Consider the following 18,077-nt stretch of genomic DNA (forward strand, 5'->3'; position numbering starts at 1 on the left):
AAAATAAAGAGAAAAAGAAAAAGATTTACAGTTCCACACCCGGTGAGAATCTGGCACAAGAAGCTGATACCAAAAGTCTACCAATTTTGTCACAGCTCTGGATTTGTGTTTGTGAGTTTCACTAGCTCACTCTGACTATCCTCTACAAGTTAGTATGACTACAGATCTCACAAAATCAAACCTAGGGATCAAGAAGAGCTAAAGGCTGTTTCACTAATGAATGAAGAATCAGAGATGGAAACAGAGAAAGAGCAATACGCAAGAAAATAATTGTAATCCACGGCAGACAAAATAGTACAGGGGGGGGGGGGGTTTGGAAGAGGAGGAATACTTGTAAAATATCACAAAATGGGGGATGCAAGGGAAATATTAGGTTAAATTAAATAGAAGAAAAAAAAACGACATAGAGTGGGGGGAAGGTGTGGGAGGGGGTTCACATCGACCTTCCCTTCTTCCTTTCTCTCTCTCTTTCCTTGTTGTTTTCCCTTTACTTTTGGCACTTTGATTGGGGAGGGCATTATATACCCCACCATGTCCCACTGTAGCTACATAACTGACTCCACCTTGAAGTATTGTACACTTGCAATGAGCTAAGAATGGTAAAATTATAAAACGAGTCCGAAAATTGAAAACAACCCCAAGAATAGCAGATATTTCTTACATCAAGCAAAATTGTAGGTTTTCATGGAATGGAACAACAGGATATGACATCAAGAATCCCTACAACCAATGCATACTTGACACACTTCATTCTGTTGAGAGCCAGAAGGGCATTAGCTCTGTGTTAAACTTCATGAGTTAAAACCCATCTGGCTCTCAACAGATGATATTTGATTTGTTCGAACAACTTAAAATGAAAACAAATGAATGGTGCTCACATGAATCCAAAAGGTGTTTGAAGGAGAAAAAAATGGAACAATCAGACAATATGTGTTTATTGATTTCCATAAATTTAAAGGAGAAAATCAGTTTCTCTTTTCCCCTTTATCTTGTAAGTGCCTTTCAAAATGCATGAAGGCAAAAACAGTTGTAATTCTAAAAAACAACAGTACAATTTCAGTTTCGATATTTCTCTTGCACTTGCTTTTCTTGGTTTCCTTGCTGTCCATGATCATTTGGATTAATTTTGCCTAATAAACCAGGGAAAAGGTATTATAATTTATTATTCTCTAACTTGAAGGGTAAAAACATTATATATCAAGTTACTGCTTTCCTGACACAACATTAATACACACTATAAGAAGACACTTTTATTTCAGAATTTTTCCAAGACAAAAATATTGGACTTTAAATTTTAAGGGTTCTACGCCACATGCTCCAGACTCCAGAGTCAATATCATAACCTAACCATAGCCTCATATAATCCTCCTTGTATAAATAGATATCTGAGCAATAATTCTTTATGTTCTGTCCGTGACTTCCAATAAATTTCAGTGTACTTCTCTGAAAATAATATCAAACTAAGGCTACTAAGCCAATCACAAAGATCTGACCCCGCTCTTGGCTCCTCACAAAGCATTTCCTATACGCTGAAAAAAGTGGGTTATTTTGTAACTTCGGTCTGATGAAGACAGGCATATAGAGTCATAACAAAAATTGTAGACATACAGCTCTCCATACAGGCTTCCATACATGGGTCAGTTGTAAGTTGGAGTTATGCCCCAGGCAGGATTTATAAATAATGGTCCAATACTTGTTTCTTTCAAATTCCACTTGAGAAGAGAAAATAGACTTCACTGTATTAAAATCCCTATGATCTCACCCTTTATCAACTAAAATAAAAGGAATCTGGTGAAAATATATATATATATATATATATATATATTTATAAAGAAAGGGGGGGGGTTCATACTGAAATTGTAAATGGGCTTTAAGCTTTAAAAGGAAAGCAAGGATACATTAAGAGACACCCCAGACATCATCAGTCTCCAGTCTTACGAGACGATCACATCTTTAATCACTCGTTAATGGGGACACAAAGAATACAATTTATCCAAATGATAGCTCCCAGGCAACATCAACATGAAGAGAGGAGGAGCAACACAGCAGAGCAGGAGAGAGACAGAGCATTGATGAGTTTCTCTCTTCCATTGTAATTAGGAGGGATGTAAGAAAAATAGAACTGCATCCATCAAAAGCTTTAGCCCCCTGTTGGCGGGATGCCAGCTTGATATGGGTTTTAATGCACATGTTAGAGAGTGTGAGAAGTAAATATATGTTGTTTAACTCAGGATGATTAAAAGAAAAAAGAACTATGACTGCATGTGAGAGACTAAAGCATGATATTTCATTCTTGATGATTATAGGTTTCGTAGTCACAAAGTCCATGGAGAGTTGCATCCTAGCCGATTTTTTAAACTAATCAAATTCTTAACTCCAACCCTAGACCAAACACTACTCTGAACCATTAACCTAACTCTACACCTAAATAGAGTCTTAATCAAATAATTTGTCTTGATGAAATAAAGCCAGAAGCAAATGTTGCTGAAAATTACCAATAAGATATCAATCATCTCTCAGCTCTGCATTAAGGAGCCTTAATAGAGTAATGAGTTGTAAATTGAAGCCATATGTACAAAAATACACCCCCCCCCTCACAGAAACACAAATTTTTTAATGTAACAACATGTTTAGAATCATATCAGACCTCAGTGCAAGATTTTTATGTCTCATTGCTCTCCAAGAAAATGAGTCTAACGATGAGAGAAGAAAATAGAACACCCTGGTAGTATGTGGGTGCATACAAACAAAATCTAGAGTAGATCAACTGACCTTGACTCAATAATATTGAGAGCTTGAAAGAATAAGACAAGATCCCAAAGCCTATACACTTCATTTCAAGATCTAAGGTAGATAGTAACCTACTATATTAAGTCAGACAGATAATTTAACATCTGTGTGCAAAATAATGCAATTAATTTTCTGGTGTGATTTTCTAATTTATTTATCATTAATTAATCAATATCATTTTGCTTTATGCTTTCAATACTACTTTTGCTGGTGATAACACTTTGGAGTCACTTCTAAATCATTGAAATTGATTATCAGGTAAGGTAACAACTTGTATGTAAGTAATGCTCTTGAAATTTAAAGAATGGCAACTTTACTCAGAGTTTTACTTCAGTACTATGATACAAAGATGTGGTCATTCCAGAGAGGTGGTCTTTCTTTACAGGTCACCACTGCAGCATGCTTAAAAGATGTACAGATAATGTAACCCCAACAATAAAGCTTGCCTGACTCGATACATAACAGGTGCTTTACATATAATGGATGCCCTATTTCACACCAAAAAGAAGTGGTCTTTATAGACAGGTGGTCACTAAAGCAGGCTTGACCATCTCTTCTTTATTGCACTCCATCAGTACAAACTCAGGAGTGTAGGTTTATCATAAGTGTCTCTGCTAAGTATGGGGGCAAATATTAAGTTAACACTTTGTCTCTTGCAGGCAGACAATAAAACCACAAGTGCAGACAAATTGCCCATATTATGAAGATTAATGGATTTTAAAAAGTCCTTAACCCGCCTGAGTACTAACATGCCTCCTGTTTGTTACCCTAAATAAACCAAAGGGAAGCAATTACGTCTCATATATTTCTAAATTTTACTCCACCCCCCCCCCCAACAAAAAAAAGGGGGGGGGGGGGGTCATAGCATAGCAGAGGATGAAACTCGTGGACCAGTAGAGTCTGTCGTGAACTTGTTGTAAAGGGCATGACTATAACAAATAAAAAGAATACAAAAATGCACATGTTTGTTGTTGTTTTGCTGTCTCTTCATCATCAAGCAAGGTGCCATTTGTTCAATGAGTAACTTACATCTTCTTGTCACCAAAGGGCAATGTACATAACGCTTCTTTCTGTAATCAGTGTTTAAAAAACTTTATGTCCTTTTTATCCTCACGCTCCTTTTTTATTAGGCAAACACAGCTGGCATGAGCGGATATGAGAGCAAAAGATGATGTGGTAACTAGCTCTATGTATGTATCCACTGGATATTTACAGTTAAGAACTAAGTTATTTGTACCCCTTTTCAGTTTGATGTTTGTTGTGAGTTTCTTAACTCAAGAATGAAAGGTGGACTGGTTAAATTAGGGCCTTTGCTGAATATTTATAGATGTAAACTTTAACACGTCACATTCTCAAGAAATATACATCAGGACAAATCAATTTTTCATATACTCATGATGATTTAGTTGTTAACTGGATATCTCTATCTCTAGAGGAAACCTGAAGTTCTATTATACCGCTTTTTTGTCTGCATGACACATTTTCTATAGCCAATCGCTTCATGGGCAATAACTTGCACTGGCCAAATAACTAAACTAAGTCCCTGAACCAAACACTACACATTTGTACATAATGCTAACCCTTACCTCAAGCCTAATATAACACCCAACTGTAATCCTAATCCTGTATCCATGACAACAACAAAAGCCTGGAGCAATTGACACTGGAGCATATATCTGAACCCTTTTTCATTGCAGAAAAGTAACAGGCATAATGTCACTTCTTTATGAGAAGAGGTTGTCTGTTTGAATCCACAAGGGCATTAACTCATATACTTATACACAGAATAAACTTCCTTCTGGGTTTGCACAGATGACCTAAAACTTCAAAAGAAAGGACCTCCTGGAATACACCTATTTCAGAGAAAATGATCAAAGGGGGTAGAAAGCAATGAAGTCCATTTTATTCTTCAATATAAAAGGGTTGAAATTTGTAAAAAAAAAAAGTCGGCTGAAAGTCAAGTGAGGGAGCCACTCAATGAAGTGATCTGAGATTTAAAACTACCTCCATTGTTTTGCCTATTTGAGCAAGCTGGATAAATGATGCACTCTCGGATAGCATAATCTGTCCTAACTTTGGTGATTTTCTGCAATGCCCTACTTTGGAAATCCTAAAACATGTCACTGGTTGATACTTGACAGAAAAAACACCATTGGCAAAATCCAGGATGGTGACATATCAGTGTTAAATCCATCCCCAAGAAATGTTCAATAACCAGTGAAACACCATCTTCTGCGAATAGCTCTTATTTTGATCTCCTTCTAATTCATTCAAGAAAGACCGACAGCCTCATTCTCACTACGAAAACATACTCAGCAACGCAAGTGTTTTATAGCTGGGGGGTTGACACAGTTTCGGATTCAGTTAGCAACCTATATTTCCCTTGTGGTATTGATCCGTGCATATCATACCACGCAACCCTCATTCTGTCTGCTTGTCTCGTGGGGGCACCGTATGATTGTACGAATCGGCCCGTATTACGCATACTTAGCGTATCCTCCGATATCTCTGTGCAGGGTGATAATATTTGCGGTTTATTAGAGATATGGGTCAGAGATATTTACACTAGGTGATTGAAGAAAGACTGGGGAATAGCAGTGAGGAAGTCATATAGTGGTCAGAAAACGGTGGAACCATTATTTTGTTAAGTTTGTGTTCATGTGAATCGTCAATACAGCACAAGTGAACTGTGGAAAGGAGAAGCATTATCATTCTCAGGTTTTCATTTTCCAATTAATTACACCTATCCTCATATTTAATCCTTCATTTTTTTAAACATTTTCTCTCTTTCTTTTTCATCTCCTTGCTTTCCATCATATCGTTCTTCTTATTTTGAGCCATAAAATTGTTTAATTCTTATATCCTCCTCCTCCTCCTCCTCCTCCTCCTCCTCTCCCCCTCCCTCCTCCTCCTCCTCCTTCTTCTTCTACTCCTTCTTTGTCATTTGTCATCTCGTTCTCCTCTTCCTCCTACTACCTCTACCCTATACGTCTATGTCTACTTCTTCTGCTACTTCTATTAATTATACACTCTCATTCACTTCCCTTTCCTTCACCTCCATCTCTTCTTCCGTTCTCCCTCATGCCCTGCCTTCCTCCTTTTTTCTTTAGTTTTTACTTCTTCTACCCCTTCTTCGCTATCTTTTACATTTATCGTCAGTTCTGCCTCACTTTATATCCGAGTTAATTGATTTGTTTCAACTACATGGTTCAACATTCAACTGTCTTTCCCAGCTCCCGCAGCTTACAGGCAAAGCCTGCTCTGTTTCATCACACTCTTACATGGAGTGATCGCTCATTCTCGCTTATTGACAGCTATTCAATCAGACTTGACAGGTTTCCAGGGAAGGAATTCTTCTCATTTGAACATGACCTAGGAAAAGATGAGCTTTTTCTCTCGGGTGAACACATTAGCTAATGTGAAATGTAGACATAAATATGACATGCCTAAAAAGCAAAACGGGTAAACTTGGTGCTTCTACAAATGTCTTATGATGTATCTGTATGACCATTTGCCGTACTATTTCACCAAATCATGGTAGGTATATGTTATCTGTTTGGAGCTCAAATGGCATTAACTAATATATTCTTTAACAAATATAGTTAACAGCATTCTGGCTCTAAACAGATGATATACTACCCCTATCCTAATATAATGAATGAGTTGCCAAACGTATTAAAAGAAATATCCACTGTTTTTACATTCAGGAAAAAATATAAATGTTATCTTCTTAATTGTGAGTAGTTTTATTTGATCTAATTGCCTTTTATGTGATTTATGTAAATAATTATGTTGTGTTTTTTATGTGATTATGCTATGTTATATTATCTGTTTGTTTGATTGTTTTTATTTTTTATGTTTTGTATAATGTATTTCTCTTGAAGGGTGGAAATATAGGGGATCAACCTTGACAGGCCAATGGCCTTTGTTGATCCCCCACATCCTCCACCCTTCATCCTTATTTCATCAGTACAATGTAAATGAATGTTTTTTGTATGTATTTATATTGTTTTAAATAATGATTTGTTTGTATATCTTTTAATGTGTTTTTTTTAAAGAGATGTGAAATAAAATTGAATACTTGAATACTTGAATAATCTGCTGAGAAAGCTATTAACTCCATGTAAACTCACTTCAAGTGATCTTTGTGATGGAGTTAATGCAATTGAGATTAGAATACACCTTTTTGGTGGACAGTTGCTAAAAATCGATTTTTTTTTTTTTTATATTTTTTTATTTATCATTATTGATTTACTATTGATTATTGATTTACTCAGTATACAACTTAACACTTTCTATCTCTCAGCTGACAATATTTTTGTTCTGCCTTATTATATTTCTACCTTTGGCATTTTGGGCACATCTTAACACAACGCCACATTTCCCTATGCTTCTCAATAGCAAAAAGTCATTCATTCAAAAACACCAGGCCCAAAAATATTCTTCACTCCCTGGTCACATATATACAAAAAGTATATTAATGCTGATGGTTTTGTCAGGTCAAATCCATTACCTCCTACTATCTCTCTCCTCATAATTACCCTCATCAATTCATCAGTGTGATTGCATTATTGGTTTTCACATATGTAGACTTATGTACATCTCAAACACGCAAATTTATTTCAAAATTGGATTACAACAATTACATTATCTAGGAACATAAATGGGAAGTTGGAGTACTTATTTTTAATAATTCTTCTTCATGGCATTAATATAAAATAAAGCTGTTGCAGAAAGCTATTTTTGATTTTAAATCTCAATTGCACATTATTTTCTTTCTTAGCTCGATTACACCTCACTCGCTTTTACCTGATCTTTATATACCTCAAGCAAATACAACATTTCTTAAAAATCTAGATCTCAATTAACCCTTTGATTATGGTTTCACCTTTGTGACAGATCTCTATAGATTTGAAAACAAACATTACATACAAAATCAATGTAATCCATTTTTTTCTTCATAACAGTGAAAAGAGAGGAGATAGAGAGAGGAAGAGAGAAAGAGAGAAAAAAGAAGAGAAGGAAAAGAGATAAAGAGAGGAAAAAATAAGGAAAGGGAGAGAGAGAGAGAGAGAGAGAGAGAAATATTGAGAAGGGGGATGAACAATGGTGAAAATGGATAAACAGATAAACTGCATAGAATATTGAAAATGCTACAAGGTATCATTTCTGTCTGTCATGCCACTAGACATTTCTTATCACGTAGCAGACTGTAATGTTATGGTCACAGATCAAATGTCACATACATTTAAAAGCAGAATGTAAATGCTTTTCTTAGAATAATGAGGCACGCCACAGCCAAAACAACCCTTTTATGCTCGTCTCATCGCTAAAAATGCCCAACATATTATCATGCCCCACTCCTTCAAGGCTTCAACTGCTATCGTATACTCATATCTCATATATTCCTGCTATCAAATATTAGTACTACTATACTAGTACTCTCTGAATTGAAAGACCTTGCATCCCCCATTCATACAATCATGACTGCTCCTTATCCTTAAGAATTCACAATTTTTCATTCATCACTTTCAAGGAGGGTACGTTAGGAAAAGACCCATTTCTTTGTATTGCGCAGTCTCAAAGAAACGTATGTTATGAAAACCTATTTCTCTGGAGTATGCATTAGTGGAAAATAAAGGGCAGCCAGCAACGACATTTATTCTCGTCTTCAAATTTTTTTGGTTATTGCCATGGGATTGGTGTTTGCTGCCCCCCCCCCCCCCCCCCCCCCCCCGATATGGGTCAGCGGCTCTTTCATCGAGTTTCTTCTAGAAATGATACCAGGTGAAAGCGCTCGTAAAGAGATGCAGGATGTTTTCTGGGTTGGATTAAGATGGCCTTTAGAAGCACACAGGAATGTTTAACGCCGTTGTCATAGCATGCAGATGCGGAGTACATCCATTGAGAAAGCTGTTATTAACTTTGTGTAAATAACATGAAAGTTAATGTACTTCTCAGGCTCATGGCAAATGAGAGTGTGCACAATTATAATACATTGTGAGATAAAGATGAAATGGTAGTTAAAAGAAGAGAAAATACAGTTTCATAAAAGTATGTTATCACAATTCACAAACATAAGTGATCATCGTTGATAATCAGTTGCTGGAGCTAAACCTGGGTAATAATATCCAAAGTCCTTTGGAAGCCCAAAGAGTTGTTATATCATAACGTGATATGCTCTATACCAACACAGTATATTATTATTATTATTGCATTACTAATGCACAATCTTCAAAACATTAAAAATTAGATTTTTATAAAATGAGTCTGCAATATAAATATAGAGTCAAGGAATTAGCAACATACCCAAGAAAATGCTCCGAGTCTCAATTGAGAGCCATTTGCCGTATTTAATGACATCACATAAGTAAGCAGTCACACGGTATAATAACCCTTCTCATGCATCTATGACCTTGCCCTATTGAACTATGTGCATGTGAACTTATCGCATCTTAACTTTGTACGTGCCATAGAAATGGTTACATGCATCTTACCTGTGCATTATCACTTTTTGAGAGGAACTGTTTTGCATGGTAGGTATGGTAGGAAAGAAAGAACGATGCACGGTCACATCTTGTAATCTCACCAATTAGATTACCTACACTCTAAAACCCTTTTTTATAATTTATAATTTTGGAATAACTGTCCTTGAATCATTAATGAAATTATCTATCTTAGGTCAGCAAAGCAATTTCCTTTTTCCCAGGTCTCTTATCAATTTAGAGACACCATATCCCAGTGATGCAATATCTGTGATTATACATGTACCATGGAGGCATGATAGTATGTGACATTGCTTTTAAGCTTCATATTTATGCTATTCATGCTCATCTCGTACTTACCTACAACTAGAAAATTATCATGCACATATCATCACTTTAAGAATACTATGAAACATTTCCAATGAAAATGATTTGCTTCGAGGATATTAGACTCAAGTTTCATGGAAGAAAGCAAATTATAATTTTCATGCCAGTGAGCAAAAAGTACGGTTTTCTCAGAAAATTAAAACAAAAGTCGGTCAGGATTAAAAATGAAATGAAATTCTGAGAGGATAAAAAATAACTTTAATACTTTGTATTACTCATATCCTCTTATCAATCGTTGTTAAAAAAAAAGGTATAACTTAACAGGCATTTTATAACAGTTTATAAGAAACATCCGCTTCATGATTTCGTAAGTATTTAAAATGCTGAAAGAGCTGATGTAAGTTAGAGAAAAGAGACTTTCTTTAGTTCAGGGTCTGTGGCAATGTCTGGATGCAATAAAACTGAGAGGTCTATTACCAATGACTAGACTTTAAAAAAGACTAGATAGCATTTTATCTATTATATCATCATACCTCATTACTAGACTGCATCTCATTTAGTGGAAGGGCAATATGGAAATTATTTGCAGAAGTCTCCTGTAATGTTGGTAAATCAAGAGGGCAAGTTTAACAATTACATTTCTTTGTTCATGCATCATTAAATGCAAGCAGAAAAATAATATTGAAAACTATCTCCACAATTAAAACCCATCCAAGTCTGAAACAAGACTATATGACATGAGGATAAGATGAGAGCAGGAGAGTGAAATGAAATCCTCATTGCAATCATAAAGGTTCCTGATACAGTGACTTCAATAATAAACATGAACCCATGCACATCCCCCTTCCGTTACAAACCATCATTCTCATCCTGACCCACCTCTCATTTCCTTTTCGCTCTTATCGTCTTTCTCCTTGCTTTCCTTTCGCTCTCTCCTTTTTCTTCCTCGTTCCCTTTTACTCTCTTCCTTTTTCTTGTTATCTCCCTGACCTTTTTCCTCATCCCCATTTGCTCTTCTATGTCTTCTTCGTCCCTTTTGTTCTCTAAGTTTTTGTCCTTTTTCCCCTTTCTCTCTCTCTCTCTCTCTCTCTCCCATTCTTTCTCTTCATCTTTCTCCTCATTCCCCTTTCTCTCTCTCCCCATCTTTCTCCTCATTCCCCTTTTACTCTCTCTCTCTCTCTTCCCCCTCTTTGCCTTTTCGCTCTTTGTCTTTCTCAGTCTCCTTTCAATCTATTTGTCTTCCTCCTCATTCCTCTACTCACGTTTTTTTTGGTCTTCCTCCTCGTTCCCCATTTGATCTCCCTGTCATCCTACCCCGTTCCCCCTCTCGCTCTTCTCATCTTTCTCTTCATCTTTCTCCTCATTCCCCTTTTACTCTCTCTCTCTCTCTTCCCCCTCTTTGCCTTTTCGCTCTTTGTCTTTCTCAGTCTCCTTTCAATCTATTTGTCTTCCTCCTCATTCCTCTACTCGCTCTTTTTGTCTTCCTCCTTGTTCCCCATTCAATCTCCATGTCATCCTACCCCGTTCCCCTTCTCCCTCTTCTCATCTTCCTCCTCATTCTCCTCTCGCTCTCTCTGTCTGTCTCATGCATTCTTTTTGCACCCTTTTCAATCATTGCTCGGTTTCTAAGCATCCGCTTTGAAATTATTTTCACTGGCACTATGGCTATAATTTTCCGGTTTTTGTGCAGGAATTCCTTGACAGCCTTTTTCTTAGGGTGAATTATTGATTAAAATGTGGCTTCTGAAACTGTAACAGAGAGCACAATTTATGTATCCTATTCCTCCTTTACAATCTTAAAGGCAAGATTTGACATTCACAATGATGACTCAAAGTCAGTCCAAATTTATTTGGGCAGAAAGATTGAGTAGGAAATTCTCGTAGAGATATATAGTTTCTAAATGAGATATTTGTAAATCACACATGAGGAAAGGAATTCTATCAAAATACCTCAAGTTTTGATATCTACAGTTTTAGATAAGCCTAGTTTTAGAGTTATTTGTATTATACATTAAGCAGAATCCCTATTATTCTTTTTCCCTCTTACTTATCATCAGTCACTTCTATATTGCTTTTTTTAATACCTTGTTGCAAAATGAACTGAAGACATTTTTAGTACTTTCATGATTATGTCCAAATGTTAAATTGTACCTCTAATTTGTCCTGATATATTCACATCTACTAAAGACAACCTACCATACAAAAAAAGGTCATTCTTTAACTGTCACTTGAGATCCAGAAAGATATTATCTCTGTTTAAATGATAAGAGTCGTTGTCCTTTAAGCTCTCAACTGACACAATTTCACTGTTATAATAAACTGTAAAAATATTCTGTTATTGGATAACCTTGGCCTCATGCATATAGTAAGGTTCTCTGCGGCAAGCTTAATCGAGTCAATTCAGCAGTTCTTAGTCAGCAATATATATCTCCTTTCTCATATCTATTAACAATAATCACATGATACGTCAACGGAGAGTAATTAATGTCATAAACGACCTTAATAACCTCTCCATTGTATCTGCAATAAATCATGCATAACACCTGTCACACGGTCTAGTGGCAATGGCTCTGGGATCAGTGTATCATACACCTACCAAAGTCCTAACAGTCAACTGTGGACAAAACATTACACCTTACACTACACCTAACCCTAAACCTGACACTAATACCGACCTGAGTTGCGCCCAGATCCCTAACCCAATCATATTTTATAAGCTTTATAATCCCTGCAGAAAATTTTGCTTGAGCAAATATTGAGTTTCTCTCCATGGCTAGTGGCAGGAAGTAAAGTATTATCTGGTGAGTTCCTAAATTGTTTGAGTTCGTCAGTAATAACTGACATTTACTTTTTTTTACCTAAAGGGCATTACCTCTGCGTTAAAGAATATGAAAAATGCCATTCTCGCTCTATAAAGACCATGATGGGTTTTAAATTTTAAGCCTACGAACACTTTAAAACTTTAACGCTAACAGCAAAAACCAACACACACACACACACACACACACACACAAAAAGAAGCAATTAGTGTCACTCGTCACTTGATGCATTTCTGCTGGACACCCAGCGAGGCACGTGCTCCAACAACTCAACACCTCATCAACAACTACTGGTAGCTATAATTATAATTTCTTCAATAATACATCTCTCAAAGTTAATTTAACAATACTCCACACTAACAGATATACTTCAATGTCCTGACAAGCCTTAATGACCTTTCAAACATGTCTCTAATATTTCTTGAGTATACTTTTGCCTATTACGTAGACTGAGCATATTTATAAACAAGAAATCCTTGATAAATTGTGTATGATTTATTTTCATTATGCATCATAAAGATTGTATAATGTAAATTTCTATGATGATGTATCCATATTGTGCATTATAAGGGCTCTTCAATATCATGTAAGACTCTTCTAAAATAAAGCTGATAATATGAAATTTTGTACACCATTATATCATCTTTTATTACCTATCAAAGAATACAAAATATAATTAATTGTCTGATAATATTAATTTGTGTGCACCATTATATGATCTTTTATCAGCTATCAAAGAATACAAAAGATTATTAATTGTCTGATTAAACGTATGAAATTTCCATGCAAGAGCTGATCCTATGTGACTACACACTATTCAACCCCACTCCTACTCATCTCTATATTTAATATCTTCTCATTACATATCATAAGCAGCTCACAAAAGAATGTGCAATGCAGCATCCTTCCTTAATGAGCTCGAAATTGTGTCTGTGATCATACATACATTACAGCCAAGTATACATCCAACGATCGCTTTATGAAAACACTTATTACATCATATACTGCAGGCTTAGTAGTTTCTCCCATCTCTCTCTCTCTCTCTCTCTCTCTCTCTCTCTCTCTCTCTCTCTCTCTCTCTCTCTCTCTCCTTTATTTATTGCATGTATGATGTTGATCATTAAAGGTTAAATCTCTCCTAATGATCCCTCAGTTTTATTTTTTGAAACATCATGAATAGAATCATACTTATTACACATCAACTATCAAATGGTATGACCAATATATAATTAGTCCCAATGGACTCATTAGAATTTGCAAAATGTGAATACAAGAAAAGATCTAACTAGAATAAGTCTGTGTATGGTACATATTTAGAGACAATATACAGGGACTAATCCAAACAGAGAACCTATGAAATTTGACAAGAATTTTAAGCAATTAATTGTTTTCTAAGGAATATGGAGACACCAGAGAAGGGTAGCTAATTTATAAACTTCAGAGATTGATCAGATGATCAAACAGATGCACATAGATGGATAGATGGGTAGCTAGGTTTTTTACATTTTATAAGAAGCTTGAGAAGGGTAAAAGAGGAGTCTGAAAGAGAGAGAGAGAGAGAGAGAGAGAGAGCGAGAGAGAGAGAGAGAAGAGGAGAAAAAGAGGAGAGAGAGAGATGAGAGGAAGGAAAGGACTAATTCTAAGAGATAAAGTGCGAGAGGACAAATTGAAAGAAATAGAAAGCGTGGGAAAAATATAGAGATAAACAGCTAGAAAAAACAATCAAAAGACTAAAATTATACAAGGAAAATAATATGAGGAAATATAATCATGATTTTAATCAGATATCTTATCATTTCTACTTCTTACACCCCACCCCCCCCCCAAACAAAAAATAGATAAGAGAAACAGGTGGGTCATACAACGTTGCTATCGACCTCATTATCAATCGCTGCTAGCCATTAAACAGTATAAAAAGACTCCTGGGCCGCATTAATACAATTTCACACTCTAACACGGTGTGGTCAGATTGACCCAGAGTCGCTGGAATTCTCGAAGTGCAATTTGTCACATTTCAGGCTTATGACTCTACTCTCCACCGCTAGCGATATGTGTACAGTTTCATTAATGACTTTACACGGAATGCAAAATAGAGAGCTTTTTGGGGCTAAAGGTCAGGAGGCTAAACTCATCCAGAAATATTTCAGAAATTGTTTACTATTTCATATTTATTAAAGTGCACATGAATTATGCTGCCTGTTTGTTTACACTGCTTTTCTTGTAAAGGATTGGAAAATAATATCCATCAACTGTATATACTGTAACATGTGGGACAGGAGTTCAAATATATATATCACACTCTTTTGCTCTCATTGGATGCATTATACTAAATGTATTTACTGGTAACACAAACGATACTGTTCTCATATTCACTCGCAAAAAGTAACATATCGTCCTTGTTTTCACGAAGTGACGGTAGTGAGGAAAATCATCACGCAAAGTGAATGCAATTTTTTTCACTACCGTCACTTCGTGAAACCAGCGACGATATGAGGTATGAGTGTTTCATGTTTTCCCTCACTCCGTCCCTCCTTCCCCCTCTCTCTTCCTTTCCCTACCCCTCCTTTTCTTCTCCCCCCTACTGCTCCCTACTCCACACCCCTTCAAGGCGAAGCACTTATTAAACAAGGGCAAGAAAAATACCCCATGTTTTTGGAATCACATTTGCCCTAACATACAAGGTCCAATTAGCGCCCTGTGTGTTCTGGCAGCATACAGAGCAGCATTCTAATTAAGTACTTAACCCTAGGCATGTTTACATAATTAATATGTGACGATACAACGTACATTCTGCCTTCTTGCCAGCAGTCACGCATATATGATTCATTTTTTCCTCGTAAACTTACTTCTTCCAAAATGTGTTGATTCATGAATACTCTTTCAATACATAGAAATAGTGAAAACTGATATAAAGTGTTTTGTGAGATTAAAAATCTTTCCACCATCTTTTATATGATCCAAATCCACACAACAGATCACGTCCTGTTTTTACATTTGGTACACAAATCCATAAATTTGGATACCATATTCATTTCAACTACGTTGTTAATCTATATTTTCTACTAAAACTATTTAAAAAATGCATCCAAATTCAAGTTTATTTCTATAGGACATGGCGAACTGCCACAATTTTTGTTGTTGTAATAGTAGTCATGTAATAAAAATTATGCCTTATGAAATTCACCTGCTTGTGGATGGCACACAAATCAACTTTTTTTAATTTGAAAAAAGAAAGAATCAACTGCTAAAACTGATGTATACTGTATGTTTTATGCATAAACAAGACTTGAATGCACAAGGGCAAATTCATAGCGATTCATTCTCCTGCCCTCCCCCCATTTCATTGAATTTGGCCCTTTAATGTCTAAACAGCCCTGGAATTGCACTGTTTTGGGTACATCGCTAGTAACAGATAAAAGGACACTGATGAGATTAAAATAATCCATTAACTAAATTTGTTACATAAGGCAGGTCATTTCTATCTTAACTGTTAATATTTAACCTATGTGATTAACTCTGTTCACTAATAAGTTTATCGGTGAGGCAGAAAACTCAATAAAACATTGGACCGATTTCCCTACGGGGCTGGGCTGCTGCTAACAGTAACATACCTGTAATTAGCCTCCACGGTGCGCCATCCCTGAAATAGCAATGCTGGGATTCATAATTTGCTCGTAACTCTTCAGCCTTACTTACGTAATTCACCCAAGGGAATGTTCATACTCTGCACAAGGGTCTTCGCGGGGTCGCTTTGACAAAGAAATCTAAGAATTTAACCTTTTACGGAGCTCAGTCATCGTAACTAGAAGGCAAAAGTTTCGCTTCAACATCAGACCCCATTATCTTCATGTACGTGTGTACTTTAATTTGGAATATACAGTACTCTGTTTCTAACAGTATACCAAATAAAAGGCAAGAGTGATTTGAACTACTTAATGCAAAAAACAAGTTTTATCTTCATATAATGAAAAGCAAGTAAAGTCATAAAAACTTTATATAAAAGAAAGTTGGAATAAAAATGTGTCTGTATTAATTCAAATTTATAAATTCTGATAATATTCACGATTTTCAGATGAAGACTATTTACCAATCTATTATCAACCGTGTAACAATCACTGCTAACAACCCTGTAGTGACAGTTGTACGATCCCCAGATATAAAGGAAAAGACTTTGCTCTAATCTACCATCACTATTTTTTAAAATTATTGATAATATCAATATGAACTTCTTATCTAGTACTCTAAATAGATGGATGTGCAATTTCAGTAGAAAAATAATTATTCCTTATTACAATTTATAATATATTAAAATCTTTCAGAAGCACTTAGGTGAAGGCTGTACTACACATATTCATTAAAATGCAGAATTTCTTCTCATTAGCATTCTGGTCCTGCATGAGGGAAGGCCTAATTGGAACACGGCTTGACAGTTTGCTCTCTGCGGACTTATACCCTGATAAATATTTATTGCAGTTCCGTCAGAATTATCTTCTTCTTGATCCATTAATGTCACTTGGTTTTGGCTACAGGTCAAGAAAAAGAATGTTGTATCCACGGTGTCGTCAGGGCTACAATACAATAGTTCTTGAGGGGGTTAAGTCACATTGTGATGTGCTGGTATGATGAGTAGTTGAATTTCTTTTTCATTAATTTGGTTTAAACTTTTAGAATCAAGTGTTTAGTGAAAACATTCCTCAAATATGCACCAACAACAAAAAACCTGATTATACCGCTTGGTAAATGAAAATAATATCCAAGAAAAGTTGATAGAGACCCCCTCCCCCAAAAAAACCCACACACGAAGAGACATATGCACCGATTTAACGCAGAGAAAGAAGGGGGGGGGGGTTGATTTTGAGGAGGAGGAGGATGAAGAAGAAGAGAAAAAGAAAGATGAAAAGGAGGAGTAGGAAAAGATAAGGCGTTGATAATTGCTGCATTGATTTGGAATTGAAATAAATCAGTGAGAAACAGAAGGTCTCGGATCCAAAGCAAGATAATTACAAATATTTATTACGATAAATTTTGAAATTTGCTACCTTAAATCACATTTGCTACTGACAGCTCATTTCGTCTACGTCGTTAACGGTGAAACGATACCCAAACTGACAACTGCAGGGGTGACTTTTAAAACAGGTAATATTTTATACATTGGCATACAGAAACTTGTGCTTTCAATGTGTTACTCTTTAACTATTAGCTAAAGGGAAGAGAAGACTGACAAGGAGAGACAACATAAATAATGGAGGGAAAGAAGGGAGGGAGGAAGGAATAGAAAGAAAAAGAAAAAGAAATAGAGAGGGAGAGAGAGAGAGAGAGAGAGAGATAGACAGAGAGAGAGAGAGAGATAGACAGAGACAGACAGAGAGGTACATAAACAGTTGAAGAGAAAGGGAGGGAAAAAGTGACAAGCAGAGAGTGAGAGGGAGAGAGAGAGAGAGAGAGAGAGAGAGAGAGAGAGTGTGTGTGTGTGTGAGAGAGAGAGAGAAGAGAGAAAGAGAGAGGGAATGAGAGAAAGAGGAGTAAACAGAAGATAAAGATAAAACAGACATACAATGAGAAAAAGGACACAGCCAGACACAGCCGGATATAAAAATGAATTACTATTAATCTTATACCTGTCCGCGTGTTTTCTTGATCTTTGACCACTAATTTA

Source organism: Strongylocentrotus purpuratus, unplaced genomic scaffold, assembly GCF_000002235.5.
Source record: "Strongylocentrotus purpuratus isolate Spur 01 unplaced genomic scaffold, Spur_5.0 spur5_scaffold_8, whole genome shotgun sequence".
Lineage (NCBI taxonomy): Eukaryota > Metazoa > Echinodermata > Echinoidea > Camarodonta > Strongylocentrotidae > Strongylocentrotus > Strongylocentrotus purpuratus.